The sequence below is a fragment of the Ambystoma mexicanum genome, chromosome 14, assembly GCF_040938575.1.
Source record: "Ambystoma mexicanum isolate Mex_15411 chromosome 14, UKY_AmexF1_1, whole genome shotgun sequence".
Lineage (NCBI taxonomy): Eukaryota > Metazoa > Chordata > Amphibia > Caudata > Ambystomatidae > Ambystoma > Ambystoma mexicanum.
Genome location: NC_090940.1, coordinates 108,352,936 through 108,371,579, shown reverse-complemented (window position 1 = coordinate 108,371,579; position 18,644 = coordinate 108,352,936). Strand labels below are relative to the sequence as shown.

Here is an 18,644-nt window from a genome sequence, read left to right as displayed (position 1 = left end):
GTGCAATGTGTGATTCATAGTTTCACCAAAGGGCTAGTGACCATAGCATATTTCAGCAGGTGCATCGCCACTAGCATTTCATTCTTTTATTCAGATTGCATTTCAGGCCTAGACTACAGGCCAGGCCACAGTTGTAATTGTTATTCGATTAGATGTTGAAATAGATATGCCTAAAAGACTTTCTATAACCAGCCATACATTATACATTGCAGTAAAGGGCTTGATACTTGTTGCGTTAATACATCGTAGCCAGAAGATGGTTTCCCTTATGGTGTCTTTATCATGCACATATACACCATAGTGCGCATCATAGGTCTTTAGCATACTCGGACAACCAATTAGTACATGTTTTCCTGTCTCGAGGATTTCTATATTTTTACATAACCTGCAATATCGCTCAGAGAGAGGTACCTGATTAATTATACCACTAATTGCCAGATTAATCCTGGTTAGCAGGATGAAATGCTTCAATCTCGTTGAGGGACATAGGTTTAGGTATTGCTGCGGCTTCTTGAATGTAAAGAGAATAAGAGTCACAAATTGATAGCTCTTCAGACCCTCAAGGTGGGCATAATTCTCTATCCAATCCCAAAGGTCCACCCGCTTAAGTAAGGCACATTTTGACGTAGCTGGATTCCCCCCGGGCATTCAGTCCAGCCAATGTCTTTGAAGTACTTTTCCATGTTCTTGTATGGATATATTACTAATTTCCCCATGCATGGATGCCAGCAACTGGTTATCCCGATATTGGACTGTCATGATCTCTGCTTCCAAAAGGCCAGGACATACTCAACTCCCTTGGAAGCAGACCCATAACCCAGGTTCCGAGTGCCAGCCAGTCCCAATTGGGACCTTTTGGACCCTGTCCTGGCGCCAGTGGCGCCAGGCTCATAAATATGCCCAGTCCCAGCGCTGCAAGCGCCGGGCTCATAATGCTTGGGTGGACTTACCTGCAGCAGACCATGCTGCTTACTTACCTGCCAGTTGAACCCCTGATCCTCTTCTGTTTGGGACTACTTTTCCTGTTGGGTGGGGCAGGAGCCACTCCCTAGGTTCAGAACACTGGAACTCTTCTGGAAAGCAGGAACTCTTTTCTTACCTAGGCGTGGCTGTGGAAGGAGATACCTAAGCACTACAGGAGGCTATTTAAACCACACCCGATGGATGAATCTTGCTTTGCGTTATTCTGCAACCTCTGCAGCAGAACGCTCATCGTGTCTTCTGCATCTGATCCTGGGCCTAAAGGAAAAAGGCTTACCATCCTGAATCCAGTCTTCAGCAACATCTATAAAGACAAGAAAGAACAGGTTAGCACTACGGTCTTCAGTGACAGCGCATCTCTTACCTGGTCCATCGGCTGTCATCAATGCCTCGCGCAGCATTCCTGCATCTGAAAGACAAAGGCTTACCTACTCTTCACGCGCTCCGGAGGTCATCGCACTGCATTCCGGCATCTGAAAGACAAAAGCTTACCAACTCTTCGCACGCTCCGGAGGCCTTCGGCGCTGCATCCCGCATCTGTAAGACAAAAGAAGGTGCGTTTAAAGACATTGGGTAACGTTCAATACTCACGTGCCATTACTCCATCCACGCCGAACTCAGTGGGCATTCCGGCATCCTTCAGCAGCTCCGAACTGGTACCTGCAAAATAAAAGGACAGTTAGTGCGCATCGTGAAGCAAGCAACAAGCACTTACTTACGCGCTTCCAGGCGCTTCTATTCCGCATACGGGTCCATCCTCAACTCACTTCAGCCAGTCAACCGCCATCGCCGGAACCCTGCAAAATAAGAGACAGCATTACAAAAGACTTTTAAAGACATTTGAAATATTCGGAACTCACCGTTCGTGAAGTAAACGACAGACAGCAGTCCTCTGAAGTCAAGAGGCCTGCGCTACCTATTCAGTGAAGAAACTGGTTACAGCACCCTGCCCCGAGGCAGATGGAGAGCTCGGCGTTCACTTACCTAAGGTGAGAGCGTTAACCTTTGGGGTTCTACAGGAGAGGAGAAAAGGAAAGAGATAGGGACACCCCAATAACCCCAGTTCATTAATCCCATATTTTCTATCTGCAGACATCTTACTCTTCGAGTCAGGCATACAGTGCACAGAGGTCCAGCCCAAAGAGCCAACCGGGTGGTGCACATCACTTTTGAAGATACGGTAGTCGCCCAGTCAAGACCGGCGCCTCTGCGAGAATCAGGTGAGCGTTACAGAACGCAAAGCCTACCGCAAAACTCTCGCCCAGGCGCTATGGAAACCTCGGATACCGACCACCTAGCCCGGTTACTTGGGGAACTAAGGGCAGAAGTGCATGCAGCTCGTCAGGAAACGAATGCTCTAAGAAGGGAACTAATTATTTCCAAGGAGCGAACAGACGATCTTGCTAGACAATTGCTACAGTCACAAGCCGGACAGACCCCGTTACCCGCATTAGGGGCAAATCTTCCTTCAACATCCCCTATGAATCCAGTGCAGATCAACCTACCTGGGAATGTACCTCTGGCTCCGCCCGAACGATTTTCTGGTGACCCAAAGAGGTTTGCAGTATTTATCAATCAGTGCCGGTTGCATTTTTTATGCCGGCCAGCAGCCTTTCCAACTGATCAAGCTAAAGTAGCTTTTGTGCTTTCGTACCTTAGTGGCAATGCGGCAGACTGGTCGATCCCTCTAGTTAATCAAGATGATCCGGTTCTCCATGATTTTCAAGCCTTTCAGCTTAGTATGGAAAAACTGTTCGCAAGACATTCACAGGGGCAGGCCTTGGACAATGAGCTTCTTTCGTTGCGACAGGGTAATCAAGACCTTTTGGCTTATATTGCATCTTTCAACAGACTAATAGTGGAAACTCAATGGCCTGAGGACAAAAGGATTACACTGTTTTATAGAGGTCTACGTGGAGAGCTCAAAGACGTTTTAGCCCAAGTAGTAAATCCCCCACAAGACTGTTCGGATTATATAGACTTAGTCGTTCAAATAGATCACAGACTGCAGAACAGGAAGGCCGATCGTTCCAAGTTTGATGCTCGAGTATTTTCCAAACCACCAACTCCTTCCAAAGGAGCAGACTCCGGGGAACCCATGCAAATAGGGGGCCTGAAAGGACCACTAACACAAAAGGAGCGGGAAAGGAGAAAACAGTTGCAATTATGCCTCTATTGCGGAAACTCAGGGCACTTTCTTCGAGACTGTCCGGTGAAACCAGCCAAGAAGGCGGTAGGAGCTGCAGTTACCAAGGTCACAAACTCTGAGCAGGGAAACGACCTCGCCCGACAAGAATAGAGGTCCTCTTGCCGAGCGTTAAAACCAGTTCCGTGACCTCGCATTTCGTGATACCTATGGTCCTCATTAGCCCTGATCATCCAGATCGATTACATGCGATTGAAGCTTACGTCGACAGCGGTGCCATCGGCAATTATGTGGATCAGGAAATGGTTTTGAGGATGAATCTAACTCTTTGTCCCAAGGCTATAAAGGACGTCATTACTACGGTGGATGGTACGGAGATAGCCTCCGGACCAGTAACGCATACCACTCAGGAAGTGACGCTAGTAAGTCAAGACGGACACCATGAGAAGATCGTGTTCGATGTGATCAAGGCCCCTCAGTTCCAGATTATTCTAGGGATACCTTGGTTAGAAAAACACAATCCTCGGATCGATTGGCGAGCAAGAACGGTTCAGTTCCCAGAATGTGTCTCTACTTGTCACCCTCCACCTGGTGTTGCTCTAGCAGCAATTTCTTCGGAGACTCCCCAGTTACCTCCCGAATACCTAGAATTCCAAGATGTTTTCCGGAAGGATCAGGCTAACTCTCTACCTCCTCATAGGTCCTATGACTGCCAGATAGACCTGATACCTGGATCTACTCCTCCGTGTAGCAGAATTTATGCCCTCACCGAGCCTGAGAACCTTCACCTCCGACAATACCTGGATCAATACCTAGCGAATGGGTTTATTCGTCCTTCTAAGTCCCCTGCTTCTTCAGCTTTGTTCTTCGTTCCAAAAAAAGAAGGGGACCTTAGAACTTGTATAGATTACCGCGCCCTGAACCAGATCACCGTTAAGAATAGATATCCGTTACCTTTAATCCCTGAACTCCTGGACCAAGTCAGAAGAGCATGCATATATACAAAGCTGGATCTTAGAGGAGCCTACCACTTGGTACGAGTAAAGGAGGGCGATGAATGGAAGACGACCTTCCGCACCAAGTATGGGCTATTTGAATATCAGGTCATGCCCTTCGGGCTATGCAATGCCCCGGCCGCCTTTCAATATTTTATGAACGATGTCCTCAGAGAACTCATAGATGTATGTGTTGTCGTTTACATTGACGACATCCTCGTTTATTCTTCATCGGAATCTGAACATCGGAAACACGTGAAAATGGTCCTCGAGAGGTTGCGTCAACACAGACTTTTCGCTAAGTTGGAAAAATGTGTTTTCAACGTGACGGAAGTTGAATTCTTGGGATTCATATTATCACCTAGCGGAGTGCGTATGGATTCAAGGAAGGTCGATGCAATTCTCAAATGGCCATCACCATCCTCCGTAAAAGGGGTTCAAAGCATGTTAGGCTTCGCCAACTTTTACCGCAGGTTTATCCCCGAATTCTCTCGAATAGTCCAGCCCATCACCGCCTTGTTAAAGAAAAACAAACGTTTTGAATGGTCTACCGAGGCGGAACAAGCTTTCCAGAATTTGAAGACAAAGTTTATCTCTGCACCAATTCTAAAACATCCTCGCCCCGAACTCCCCTACATCGTTGAAACTGATGCTTCGAGCCTTGCCATGGGGGCAGTTCTATCACAGAAGGACCCAGTAACCAATCAGTTACATCCCGTGGCATTCTGGTCTCGCAAATTCTCGCCTCCTGAGATCAATTACACTATTACTGATAAGGAACTTCTGGCTATCAAGTCTGCCTTTAAGGCTTGGCGGCATTATCTTCTGGGGGCCCGACACACCGTTACTGTGATTACGGATCACCGAAACCTGCAATATCTGAAAACCCCAAAAGCCCAATCCTCTAGACAACTCCGTTGGGCACTATTCTTTGCCGAGTTTGACTTCATAATTACCTATCGACCTGGTACAAAAAACGGTAAAGCTGATGCCCTTTCTCGGATGGGAGTGGAGGAACACTTGACCAACCCTAAACCTGTACCTATCATTCCCGAACAAAGAATTCTGGGTGTAATAACCACACAATCCATAGAGGAAATTAAGGATAAAACCAGGCAACTTATAACTCCAGCAGAAATACAGAATTGGCATCTGAAGGGAAAGGACTTTGCAGTAAAGGACAACTTATTGTATTTCCAAGAACGATTATACCTGCCCAGCACAGATTTACAGAAAAAGGTGATCTCTTGTTATCACGAGTCTCTAATGGAAAGACATCCCGGTATGGCCAAAACCTCAGAAAAGATCAAGCGCTACTTCTGGTGGCCGTCTTGGAAAAAAGATATCAGAGACTTTATAATGTCCTGTGGAGTATGCGCCAGAAACAAGAGTCAAAAGGAAAGACCAGCCGGCCTCTTACGCCCTATTGACATCCCACCTCGCCCTTGGCATACGCTTTCTATGGACTTCATCACCGACCTACCTCCATGCTCCGGATACAATACGATCCTGGTAATCGTGGACTTATTCTCCAAGATGGCGCATTTCATTCCACTCAAAGGCTTGCCCACAACTCTGGCCCGAGAATTTCTCGAAAACATTGTCCGACTGCACGGTTTTCCTTCAGTGCTAATTTCGGAGCGAGGTAGTCAATTCATTTCTCATTTTTGGCGAAGTTGTTGTCGGTCGGCTCAAATTGATGTGAGATTATCGACCAGTCACCACCCTCAAACCGACGGACAAACCGAGAGGACCAATCAAACTCTGGAACAGTATTTACGCTGCATGCTGCAACAAACTGAAAAAACTTGGAAAGATATCCTTTGGATAGCCGAATATGCCTACAACAACTCTGTCCACTCAGGAACTGGGAAAACCCCGTTTTTTCTTTTATACGGCTGTCACCCTCGAACCTCAGAGTTGGATCCACCCCAAGATCTTGGAACACCAGCAGTAGACTACCTGCACTCTACAATCACCCAAGCTTTTAAGGAAGCCGTTTCTCACCTTCAAAGGGCTAAGGAACAATACAAGAAAGGAGCAGATCAACATCGGAAGGAAGCCCCCCAATATCAAGTAGGAGATCAAGTCTGGTTATCCACCAAATATCTACCTCTAAAAGGACCACGCACATTCAACCCAAGATACCTTGGTCCCTATTCCATCACTACCATAGTAAACCCAGTAGCGGTCAAGTTGGACTTGCCCCTCACATGAAGATACATCCGGTCTTCCACGTCTCTCTTTTAAAACCCGTGCAACCTCAAACCCGACTAACTAAATCCCCAAAACCTATCCTAGTTAATGGAGAACTCGAGTTTGAAGTCAAAAGCATCCTGGACTCCAAGATCTCCAAATCTAAGCTATTTTACCTAATTGACTGGAAAGGCTACGGCCCTCAAGAAAGATCCTGGGAACCTGCAGAATATGTCCACGCTCCTCGTCTAATCAAAAGATTTCATCAAACATTTCCTGACAAGCCAAAACCCCGGGGAAGCCCGGTTTGGGTGGGGGCTTGAGGGGGGGTACTGTCATGATCTCTGCTTCCAAAAGGCCAGGACTTACTCAACTCCCTTGGAAGCAGACCCATAACCCAGGTTCCGAGTGCCAGCCAGTCCCAATTGGGACCTTTTGGACCCTGTCCTGGCGCCAGTGGCGCCAGGCTCATAAATATGCCCAGTCCCAGCGCTGCAAGCGCCGGGCTCATAATGCTTGGGTGGACTTACCTGCAGCAGACCATGCTGCTTACTTACCTGCCAGTTGAACCCCTGATCCTCTTCTGTTTGGGACTACTTTTCCTGTTGGGTGGGGCAGGAGCCACTCCCTAGGTTCAGAACACTGGAACTCTTCTGGAAAGCAGGAACTCTTTTCTTACCTAGGCGTGGCTGTGGAAGGAGAACCTAAGCACTACAGGAGGCTATTTAAACCACACCCGATGGATGAATCTTGCTTTGCGTTATTCTGCATCCTCTGCAGCAGAACGCTCATCGTGTCTTCTGCATCTGATCCTGGGCCTAAAGGAAAAAGGCTTACCATCCTGAATCCAGTCTTCAGCAACATCTATAAAGACAAGCAAGAACAGGTTAGCACTACGGTCTTCAGTGACAGCGCATCTCTTACCTGGTCCATCGGCTGTCATCAACGCCTCGCGCAGCATTCCTGCATCTGAAAGACAAAGGCTTACCTACTCTTCACGCGCTCCGGAGGTCATCGCACTGCATTCCGGCATCTGAAAGACAAAAGCTTACCAACTCTTCGCACGCTCCGGAGGCCTTCGGCGCTGCATCCCGCATCTGTAAGACAAAAGGTGCGTTTAAAGACATTGGGTAACATTCAATACTCACGTGCCATTACTCCATCCACGCTGAACTCAGTGGGCATTCCGGCATCCTTCAGCAGCTCCGAACTGGTGCCTGCAAAATAAAAGGACAGTTAGTGCGCATCGTGAAGCAAGCAACAAGCACTTACTTACGCGCTTCCAGGCGCTTCTATTCCGCATACGGGTCCATCCTCAACTCACTTCAGCCAGTCAACCGCCATCGCCGGAACCCTGCAAAATAAGAGACAGCATTACAAAAGACTTTTAAAGACATTTGAAATATTCGGAACTCACCGTTCGTGAAATAAACGACGGACAGCAGTCCTCTGAAGTCAAGAGGCCTGCGCTACCTATCCAGTGAAGAAACTGGTTACAGCACTCTGCCCCGAGGCAGATGGAGAGCTCGGCGTTCACTTACCTAAGGTGAGAGCGTTAACCTTTGGGGTTCTACAGGAGAGGAGAAAAGGAAAGAGATAGGGACACCCCAATAACCCCAGTTCATTAATCCCATATTTTCTATCTGCAGACATCTTACTCTTCGAGTCAGGCATACAGTGCACAGAGGTCCAGCCCAAAGAGCCAACCGGGTGGTGCACATCACTTTTGAAGATACGGTAGTCGCCCAGTCAAGACCGGCGCCTCTGCGAGAATCAGGTGAGCGTTACATGGACATTTTCAAATAGAGTTCTGCTTGCCTCTTAAGCACTAGTGATTTAAGTGATATTAATCCTAATTCTAGTCTTAATATAGACATGGGTATAGCTACAGGGAGACCAAGAATCTTCTTCCAATATTTACCTTCCACCATCTGCAACCATTTGAGGTCAATTAACTGGAAAGATTCCAGTCTGTATATTATCATGGGGCAAGCAAGCACTTGTAAATAGAGTTCACGAGCGGCCCAGATGGTATATCCGCCACGTGAAATGGAGAAGCGGTAGGCCAATGCTGTAATTTGAGCAGCTTTAGTTATTCGTGCTTCTTTACAAATAGCATAGTCTCCCCTGGTTTGAATCTCAACCCGTAGGTATTCGTTTTGTGGAGTATACTGGATCTTTGATTCATGAATCTTAAGTCTATTACAGGTGATATTTTTACCCATAAACATCATCACCTTGGTTTTTTTCAAAATTAATTGTTAACCCATTGGCTTCAGCATAGTCCCACAGTGCTTCAGCAGATCTGCGTAGTCCACTGAAAGTGTGGGCCAGGTTGGCCAGATCTTCTGCATATGCGAGGACAGGGCAGTGTGCTGTTCTAGTCAGGGTGTGACAGTTATGAACTGCTTTGATCGCCACCGGAAGATCGTATGTAAAGAGGGGAAAGGAACATTCTCAGTTTGAGTGCCCATCTCCAGACTTGCTGTGCAAGTGTGGACAGATTTGGAGAATGTGTACCCCCTTGTTTGTTGATATAAAACATTGCTGTAGTGCTGCCTTTTAGGATCTGCACAGATAGGTTTGTTGAATGGGGTTTGAATGCCCGAAAGGGCTTGAATACTGCCAGAACTTCCAGCACATTGATGTGGTTCTGAGCTACAGTGTGAGGCCACAGACCCTGAGCTGTGTGGTGAAGATAGAGAGCCCCCCACCCTGCCAGTAAGGCGTCTGTCGTGACAACTGCCTGTACCTCCGGATCGTAAAAAGGTTTCCCTTTCGTTAGATTCTCTTGTGTCTATCAGCAAATATGTTGTACAAGTGTTGGCGAAACAACCACTAGATCGTCCCACTGACCAATTGCCTGAGACCACTGTTTTGCCAACCACTCCTGCATGTGTCGCATGCGCAGGCGCGCGTGAGGAACCAGGTAAATGCAAAATGCAATCATGCATATTAAACGCATAGCTTTGTGCACCCTTATCTGGCGGTCGGCCTGATAATGAGGTATTTGCAGTAACACATTTTGTACTCTTTCCTCTGATGGAAAGAATAACCCCATCTCTGTGTTTAAGACAGCTCCTAGGAACTGTTTTGAAGTGCTTGACTTTTTCTCATTGATTGAGAAGCCCAATTGAAAGAGGAGGTTGATTGTTCTCTGAATATTTTGTCTGCAAATTCAGGGTGATTCCCCTGTTATGAGCCAGTCGTCCAGGTAAGGGTACACTGGGATTGCCTCTCTGCGAGGGTGCGCTGCCACCACCGCCACCATCTTTGTGAATACCCTTGGAGCCGAGGCTATTCCGAAGGGCAGCACCTTGAATTGGTAGTGCTTGTTCGCTATCTTGAAACGCAAGAATCCTCTGTGCGCTGGGAACATTGAAATATGAAAATAGGCATCTTTCATATACAGTGTTGCCATGTAATCCCCCTTTTTTAGAAGAGGGATTACCTCTTGTAGCGTAGTCATGCAGAACTTTTGTGGCTCGACATACTTGTTTGCAGGGCGCAAATCTAATACTGGGCGCATTGTTAGATCTTTCTTTGGCACAAGGAAGTAAGTTGAATAAATACCCCTGTTTACCTGGTTGGCTGGGACCACTTCTATGGTGTCCTTTAATAGAAGTGTGGTTATTTCTTCTAGAAGGATCCGCTGATTTTCGTCTGAGTGGATTTTCTGTCATGGGGGGTGGTTGCGGGGACTTTGAAGTAGTTCTATAAAGTAGCCCCCTGCTACTATAGACAACACCCATCTGTCTGAGGTGATTCCCTCCCACCTGGAGCAGAATGTCACTTGCTCTGAGGCGGTGTGCCAGCTCGAGCAGGGCCTCTGCCCCGACTACAACCTCTGCGTTGTCCTCTGGGAAAGCCTTGGAAAGATTGGCCCAGATTATTTCCGCAGGAGGAACTTTGGCCCTGATTGTAGCTGGATCCTCGCTGAGAATTTTGGCCTCGAAAACGGCGAAAATTACTGTTCCCTCTCTGTCCAGAAGGTTTGTTGGTGAGTTGATCTAATGATTTAAGAGTGTCATACTCATCCTTTGCTGTTTTAAGTGCGTCTTCAACGGCTTTACCGAAGAGCATGTTGGGTTCCACTGGCATGTTTATGAGAGTGGCCTGAGTTTCCGGTCTAAACCCTGACTGGCGCAGCCATGCATGCCTCTTAATAACGTTCCCCTCTGCAATTACTCTACCGGCATTGTCTGCCGTGTCAAAATTGGATTTAAGGAGGTAGCTAGACACTGCCCTCCTATCTGCAGCCACTTGTGCTAGTTTTGAACTGAGTGGTGCTGGGGCAGACGAAAGTAAAGCAGACATCTCCTCCCACTTGTGGCAATTATAACTAGCCAAGAGTGTTGCATTATTCGCTATCCGGGTTTGATATGCCGCAGAGGAAGTGACCTTTCTGCCCATGGCAGAATCTTTTTGCACTCCTTGGGCCTCATTACGACCCCATTCCAAGGTTGGCGGGGCGGTAATTCCCCATTCACCATGGGCCCTTCCCCATTTCCACTGTTGCACCATAGGGCTCAATGGGAATGGGGAAGGCGCTAAGTATGGTGCCGCAAATTGCAGCACCGTACTTAGCACCAAGGTCCCTTTGCGGCACCCTACTTTAACGGCTGGTAAAACCAGCCGTTAAGGTCGGGTCCCGCAAAGGGACCTCGTAATCAGGCGTTAAGGGTTTAACGGCGCCGACACCTTTCACGGGGCCGTTAAACCCTTAACGCCAGGGTCGTAATGACCCCCCTTATCTGGTGGAGCCTCGGAGGAAGCGAGGGGAGTGCCTGCTCTCTTTCTAGTCGTGGTTACAACTAAGGACTCTGGTTTTAATTGCCCTCTAATTTATAAAGGATCTGATGAGGCGGGTCTAAATAATTTCTCCACACGTGGGTTTATGGCCCGTGTGAGATTAGGGGCTTCTAAGGATGGCTGAATCCTTCGTTGCACTGATTTTAGTAGCAGGATAAATTGGGCCACTGTCTTTTTGTCCCCAGGATTTGCTCTGCAAAGTCTCTATCCTCCTGTACCTCCTGTGTGTCGATCTGAAAGTGTTCAGCCGCCTTGGCTAATACTTCATTGAGGAGAGGTTGGTTATCAATGGGGGAATCAACCACTGGAGTGTCTTGGTTAAGAGGGAAATCTATGGTGTACATGTTGGCCTCTTGGTCTGCTTCTGGGTCCTCGTCATCCCCATAATAAGGGTCATCTGCATCCTCATCAATAAGTTGAGGGCTCTGATGCCTCTACAAAGGAGAGATCTTCTTGGTCTGATTCAGGGTCATATAAATCTATGACTGTACTCTGAAAAGGTACATCTGAATGAGATTTCTTAGAAGGGGGTTGAGTAGGTAACGCAGTGGCCTTTGAACCAGAGGGGGCTGAGGTTGGTGGGGGGGGTTAAGTGGAAACTCTGAAAATAATCAGGGTTTTTCTCGTACAAATTCGCCATTAAGGTCATTCTTCTCATAACTCGTCCATATCTTGAGAATACCATTCTTTAGAACTAGGAATGACTACAGACCGGGGGTACGTCCTAAGTCCTAATCAGTGCGAGGTACCACTTTAGGCTTAGAAACCTTATGTTTTTCTATGGGCCTAGATTTTTCTTTTGAGGTGTCTTCTCCCTTGGAGGGCTCTTGTCCTTATGGGGGGTCTTAGAGGTCTTTTGTGGGGTTTCCCCATCCCCAGGGTCCCAGAGGAGTGTTTTACTGACTTCCTGGGCCCTATCCCCTTATCCGACGCCGAGTGTCGAATCACGGCTGTGGGTAGGGCCGAGGTCTCATGCACGGACGACCGTAGGGCCCTGTCGTGTGGTGACCTCGATCAAGATTGCCCAGAGGACCGGGATTCGGTGGACCTTTCCCTTGGTGTCGATCACTCGACCTATGTGTCGAGTCTCGACTTGGGCTTATGTGTTTAGTGGTGTGAGTCTTTGTAAAGCTACTGTCGCCGGGTGTAGTCCCCACAGCATGGCTGCCGGCCTGTCCTACGGGGGTTTGGGGTCTGCGCTTGAGTAGCTGAAGCTACTCCGTTGCCCTCGCCGTCCGAGAGGACACCGTCGCTGCCATCGCTGAAGGCGCCTTCCACGTCCATGGCCTCGAGCTGCCTAGCTTAGTGGGCCCAGCGTTTCGTGGAGCGGTCCTTTAATGTCTTTGGCTTGAAGAGCCTGCACGCTCAACAAGACGTTTCGACATAGTCCCTTGGAAGACAAAAATTACAAATTAAGTGTTTGTCTAACCATGGAAATTTGTGGTTACACTTGGGGCAAAATTTAAAGGGTGTATTTTCCATAATGATATGTTATGGTTATGGCAGCTGGGAGAACAAAGTGTAGGAAGGGGATTATATGCATTTTAAAATGGCCTCCCCCCTCTATCCCTACTGTCTAGGCCGAGGCCCGTGGCGGCCTTCCAAGGATGAACGGTCCGTCGCGGTGGTCTCCGACGGGCAGTGTTTCTGTCTTCACCGACATGGTGTTTCAGAGGTCGGTGAAAGGATAGAAAGAAATACTATCGTTAATTGTGAAAAGTCAATGGGCCTCATTAGAACGAGTGCGATAGAGGGTTAACACGCCGGTACAGCTGCCGGCGCCGTTAACCTTCTACCACCTCATTACGAGGTCTGCTCGCGGGTCCCACAAAGGACGTCTGGTAAAACCAGGCGTCCTTAGCGGGACCCGCTAGCAGACAAGGATGGTAACAACGGGCCCGTCATTAACAGGCCCTTTGTTAGCTTCCTCACCATTCCTATTGAGCCCTAATGGGGCTCAAATGGGAATGGGGATGGGGATGTACCGAGTCCGGGTGCAAGGAAAGGGAATTACCGGGCCCTCAAAGGTCAGACTGGCCCGGTAATTCCTCGTTCCTGAAACCCCGACCCGGTATGGGGGTAGCCATGCCCCTAAAAGCGCCATGGCTACCTCCATACTCGTAATGAGGCCCAATGGCTTTGCACCGAAAGGAACGCCGCTATAAGCGTCCGTCTAGTATGGCGGAAAAAAACAATTTGAGGGACCTACACGCGTGAGGGATCATGGGTACAGTGGACAATGCTCCTATCAACGGTAGCAAATAAGTACTTTGCAGGTACTTTTTAGAATAGTGACACAATTCAAAGGGAAGTAATAACTTTGCAACACTGTGTTTCAGATCCTTATGATAGAAACAACACCATGGTTGTAAAAGGGGGATGAGATGGGCCAGTCTCTTGTATTCCGCAAGTTTGACCATGGTTAGTGATAACCGCCCATCTGACTTTCCACCTCATTTTAACTGGTCTTCTACTCGTATTTCGATCATTATTGATGTTTTCATAACGCAGTCCTCGATAGTGATAGTGGATATGTGTACCATGTACATGGAGAAGAGTGATCACCTCCCTCTCATTAGTGCCCTGACTTTTCCTACTAGCAATCCTGGTGAGAATGTGGAGCTCAATGTGAACAATCGCATTAGTTGGACTACCAACAACTTACAATTGGCTGGAGATGTAGCTACTGATGTATTTAAGAGGCTCATTTCTGAATGGGAGCTGATGCCAACCAATTGGTCAATGGTAGACGTGGCAAAGACTGAAATCGCAAGATATGAACATTCTGAGAAATGATCACCATGAGCATCACCACATGGAAGCAAAAGGCTCCATAACCAAGGAGCTAACAAGGTTGGGAAAGCACATCAACACAACTTTGACATTGCCCTGAGAAAAAGAAAAGGGCAGCTTGTAAGTGAATTGAGGAAAACTGTGCGCTCACAATTCGACCCGAAGCAACATGCTTTATTTGTTAAAAAAAAGTCGAGCACAGTATAGAACATGGCTGAAGAAGCATAAATATGCTATGGAATGTGACAAAATGGCACAAACTGGTGCACTGCATTATCACTAATAACCCCAAAACATTTGGGAGGATTATCAACTCCTCTAATGACAGTAGTCCTGTGGTATGTGATGTATCAGAGGTCGAATGGGTCAGGAATATTAAACCTACCCTAGAGGTAAGATCGCAAACCATGGCTGCTAATCCTGACACAACTGTTACACATTGGGAATAATGCTTGGGGCAGTCTGAACCAACCAAAATCATTGGGTCATGTAGCAATTCCAGAGCCCCTGGCACAGATGGAACATGCAATCAATTAATTAAGAGCAATCTGCATGTTTAGGAAGGCGCTCTACATTGGCTCTTCAAATGGATAAGCAACACCTAACTACTCCCGACAACATGGAGTGCTTGCACTATAGTCCCTATATACAAACATGGGCCAAGCCAATATCCTTCTGACTATCGATAATTAGCAATGCTAGATGCCCCAGCCAAACTGTTTGCTAAGGACCTGAACAATTGGATTGAGCAGAATAACATGATATCCTTTAACCAAACTAGGTCCAGTAGGGGATCAAGCACTGCAGATAATGGTCTGCCTATTATTACCACCATTGAACAAGCATGGCTCATACGGAAACAACCAGTCTATAAAGCCTTTGTGGACTATAGTGCAACCTTCAATACTGTTGATAGGAGTAGGTTGTGGCGGAAGCTAGGAAAACTGACATTACCTGGGGGGCTGCCCAACATGATTATTGCACTGCACGAGCACACCAAACTACGGGTGCGGATAAATAACTTGGGGGCAATGACAATATGGATAACAACAAGTTCTGGATTAAAGCAAGGCTGTATACTAGCACCTACCCCGTTTCATCTATACTTGGCTGACTTGGGCGATGGTGTTAAGAACTTGGTATTAATTCCACCTAAGTTGGGCAGGGACTGTGTGCAGTGGGTTGCTTATGGCGACAATGTGGTTCTGCTGGACCTAAACACTAGGGGACTGCATGCTCTATTGGACTGTTTACATGAATATGCTCTTGAAAACACACTCAAGATTAGCTCTAATAAGACCAAGATCATGGTGTTCTCCCCCAAAAACTGCAAACCCAATGGGCACAGAGTATTGAACTGGACACTGAATGGCGTCCCTATAGAAACAGTGAGCTCTTATAAATATCTGGGAGTGTTTGTTGACCCAAAACTGGAAGGCAAATTACATCTGTAGCAAGTTGAAATTAAAACTGGCCAAGTGGTGGGTGCTGTTATGACCATGACACATAAAACAGGAGGATATAATATTGTAGGAGCTATTATTAAGCTATACCAATCTAAGATCCTGTCAATTATTCTCTATGGGGTCGAAAGATGATTCCTAAACTTGCGTTGCTTAAAAATATGTATTTTGCAGAAACTCTTACGATTGGGTAGGAATGTTCCAGTAAAATACATCTTCCTAGAATTTAACATCATGTGCATTACGGCCAAGATCCAGCACTGCTGTGCACGCATGAATTGGAGAATAACTAATGTGTGTCCTGGCACTCTCCAGTGGATGCTGAGGGAAGTTCATATGTATAAGGAAGCCTTTATGGGAAACAGTGTTGTATACAAGATTGTGGACTGCACTAGATTGTAGTCTGTACGCCTCCCACATGATCTCTTGAAGCTACCCTATTTAGGGTTTAAAAACAGGATAGGGGAAGTACTCTTTGCACACAACAGAGAACAAAATTGGTTGATCTTGCATGTAAATCGACAGCTGATCTATACATTACATACTATCTTGGACAGGCAGAAGTACCTAAGTATGTTGAACACTTCCTTGGTAATCATCTCACCTGGACTTATATGAGTTAATTCAACTGAGTTCAGACACTTGAGTGCTCTGGGGCATATGTTGGACTCCCAAGGAATGAAAGAATGTTGTGAAAACTCTGTTGAAACGGCAAAACATCTAATATTAAGTTGTTCTGGGGAAGGACTCTTCTGGCTAGGGGTAAACGTGAATCACAAAATGAAAATACCATTTGGGAAATACTTATGACTGGAAATGATGATACATGTAGAGGCAATTTTAAGGACTATTCATTTTTGATTTATTTTACTTTATTTCTTTTTTGTAAATGGAATGAATGTGTATTAAAAGTTGAATTGTTTGTTCACTGTATAAGATAAAGAAAAAAAGAAGAAAAAAAAAGAAAGAACACCAGCACAAGGTAAGTCAATTAGCAACCTTTTCACAGAGCCTAGGCTTTAGGAGTCCTGCTCTATCCAGCTTGGCATCCGTTTCAGGGTCAGATTGAAGGTCAAAAAGGCAGGCACAAGCTGTAAAAAAGTCAAGAGTTCCTGTGGAAATCTTCTGTAGAAGTTAAGCAACAGTTCTTGTGGGTAAAAGGGGTCAGGGACGAATGTGTATGGGCAACCTCCCAAATGCACAAATGACCACCTCAGAAACATAGGAGCGACAAAATTACTTTAGGTGTGTATTACCTCGAGTCCCACAGTACCTTAGGAGGGATGAAGAAGATGAAGCTGGACGTCTTCATGATGTAGCAGCTTCAGACCCAGTCTCTTGTTCCTTGTGACGAAAGGGGGGACTCTGGATGGGATTTCACAGAGCAGTCAAGAGAGGGTTCTCCCAGCAAAAGATTCTTCGTGCTCTGTGGTTTTGGTGCCTTTTCAGAGACACAAATGAAGAACGGTTGCCGTCCGATCTATACACCTTGCTTGCTCGGTCCTGCACTCTGGAGAGGGGACTTAGAGGAGTGGAATCCTGCTTCTGGAGGTCCAGAAGGAGTCCATCACCATTTCAGGAAGATTAGTTCTTCAGAAGTCGATGCACGGGATGATGGTCGCAGATCCCAGGCTATTAGCGGTTTGCAGCTGAGGAATGTCGAGGTCATCGTGGGATGGCTCAAATTACAGGTTGTCTTGGGACTGATTATGGCCACCAGTCCATGGGAGGAAGTCGCCCCTTCAGAGCTTCCCTGTCAATTCAAAAAAAGGGTCAGAACAGCAGCGGTCACGTCAGCAGGCTTCAGCGGTTACTGGAAGGGGCTGCATGTGTCTCTGGTCGTCTTCATCTTCAGTTCTTCGGTTCCAGTGGTTGACTTGTCTTCAGCTTCAGGATCCAGCCTATTTATCCAGGAACCCAGCCAATCAGCACTCATGCTACATCCACTGGAACTGGTTCCAGGCAGGCATGCCAAAAGCCAAAGGACTACTGAGTTTTGGATTCCTACCTCGTTTCCTGTCTTCCCAAAGGATTCCTGTCGAAAGCAAAGGTCAAACCAGCACCTCCCCTACCCAGCACGGCAGAAAAAGGACCAAGAAAGGATAAGCACACAAGAAATGGTGAAAAAAGAATACAGCCACCATTTTGGGTCAATGGTGACCTTTCTGTGTATCAGCGGGGCTGTGAACACAACCTGCACGTAAAAATCACACAAAAGTCGGTAGAATACGTCCACTGCCACCAGCCATTCAGGTGTGCTTGTCACTGTAACAGAAATGTTACAGGAGCAGTGAGAAAGGGGATACAGTGTAACCCATCAGCACTCCATAAAAGGTGGGGTGTGCTGATATCACAATATATAATGTAGAAAGGATAACACGTATCCCTCTACTCTTGGGAAAATGTGTTCACACTGGAAAAATAAAATAAAATACAAAGGGAAGCCTAAAGAGATGCCTTAGAAAATATGGAGGAAAACATGACTCGATAAAATAAAGTACAAAAGTAATGAACAAGGGTTCTCATAGACAGAGTAAAAGAATGAGTGAGTGGGAAAAAGGCTCCCACTCACTCAGGAGACTGATAAAAAAATCCATGAATCCAGCAAAAGGTTCTGGGGGTTTTGCAGCTGAAGGAGATTTGCCATAGAAATGAAAAATCTATCTAACACCCGTGAAGCAAATTTTGTGTGGAAAAGTGCCTGGATCGCTTATGGGTATATTAACTTCACCCAGGCCCACGAAGACCAACCTTTCCCACATACAAAGGGATTATGAGAGCAGTCCAAACTCGTGAACTGCTTGCCATGTTATTCCTTAACTTCGGGTCCTAGCCTGGAGTCTGCAACTGTGTCATGCCAAAGCCCTTCTACAGTGAGATTTTCCTTAAAATGCAGCCTTTTTAAAAAACACTTGATTGAACAGTGCTTGCCTTTTTTTCTTTTCACTCAGCTTGGAGGAATTCTTACAGTTTCCACGTCTGACTTGCAATTTTAAATGCAAGATGACCTCATCGAGTTGAATACATTTGACAGGGTGAAGCAAGGAACAAGTTACTTAACTTTAACTGTTGTTCTCCAGCATCGGTCTGGCATGGATTCACATGCTCATGATTATTCCCCGTCGTCAGGCTGGGAATCCTCGGTAAAGAAAAAATCAGTTTCAGTTTCGTTTCTGAACTGTCTTTCTACTAGTAAGCAATCACTGGTCTCTGAGTCATACTGCCCCCAGCCAATGACTGCCCTCTACCTAAGCCCCT

General features: G+C 46.7%; 1 protein-coding gene across 4 annotated transcripts in view; it reads right to left on the bottom strand.

Annotated features, from left to right (window-relative positions):
- PAPLN (papilin, proteoglycan like sulfated glycoprotein) overlaps positions 1-18,644 on the bottom strand; it is a 1,044,076-nt gene that overhangs the window by 199,551 nt on the left and 825,881 nt on the right. The gene's annotated exons all lie outside the window — the stretch shown is intronic.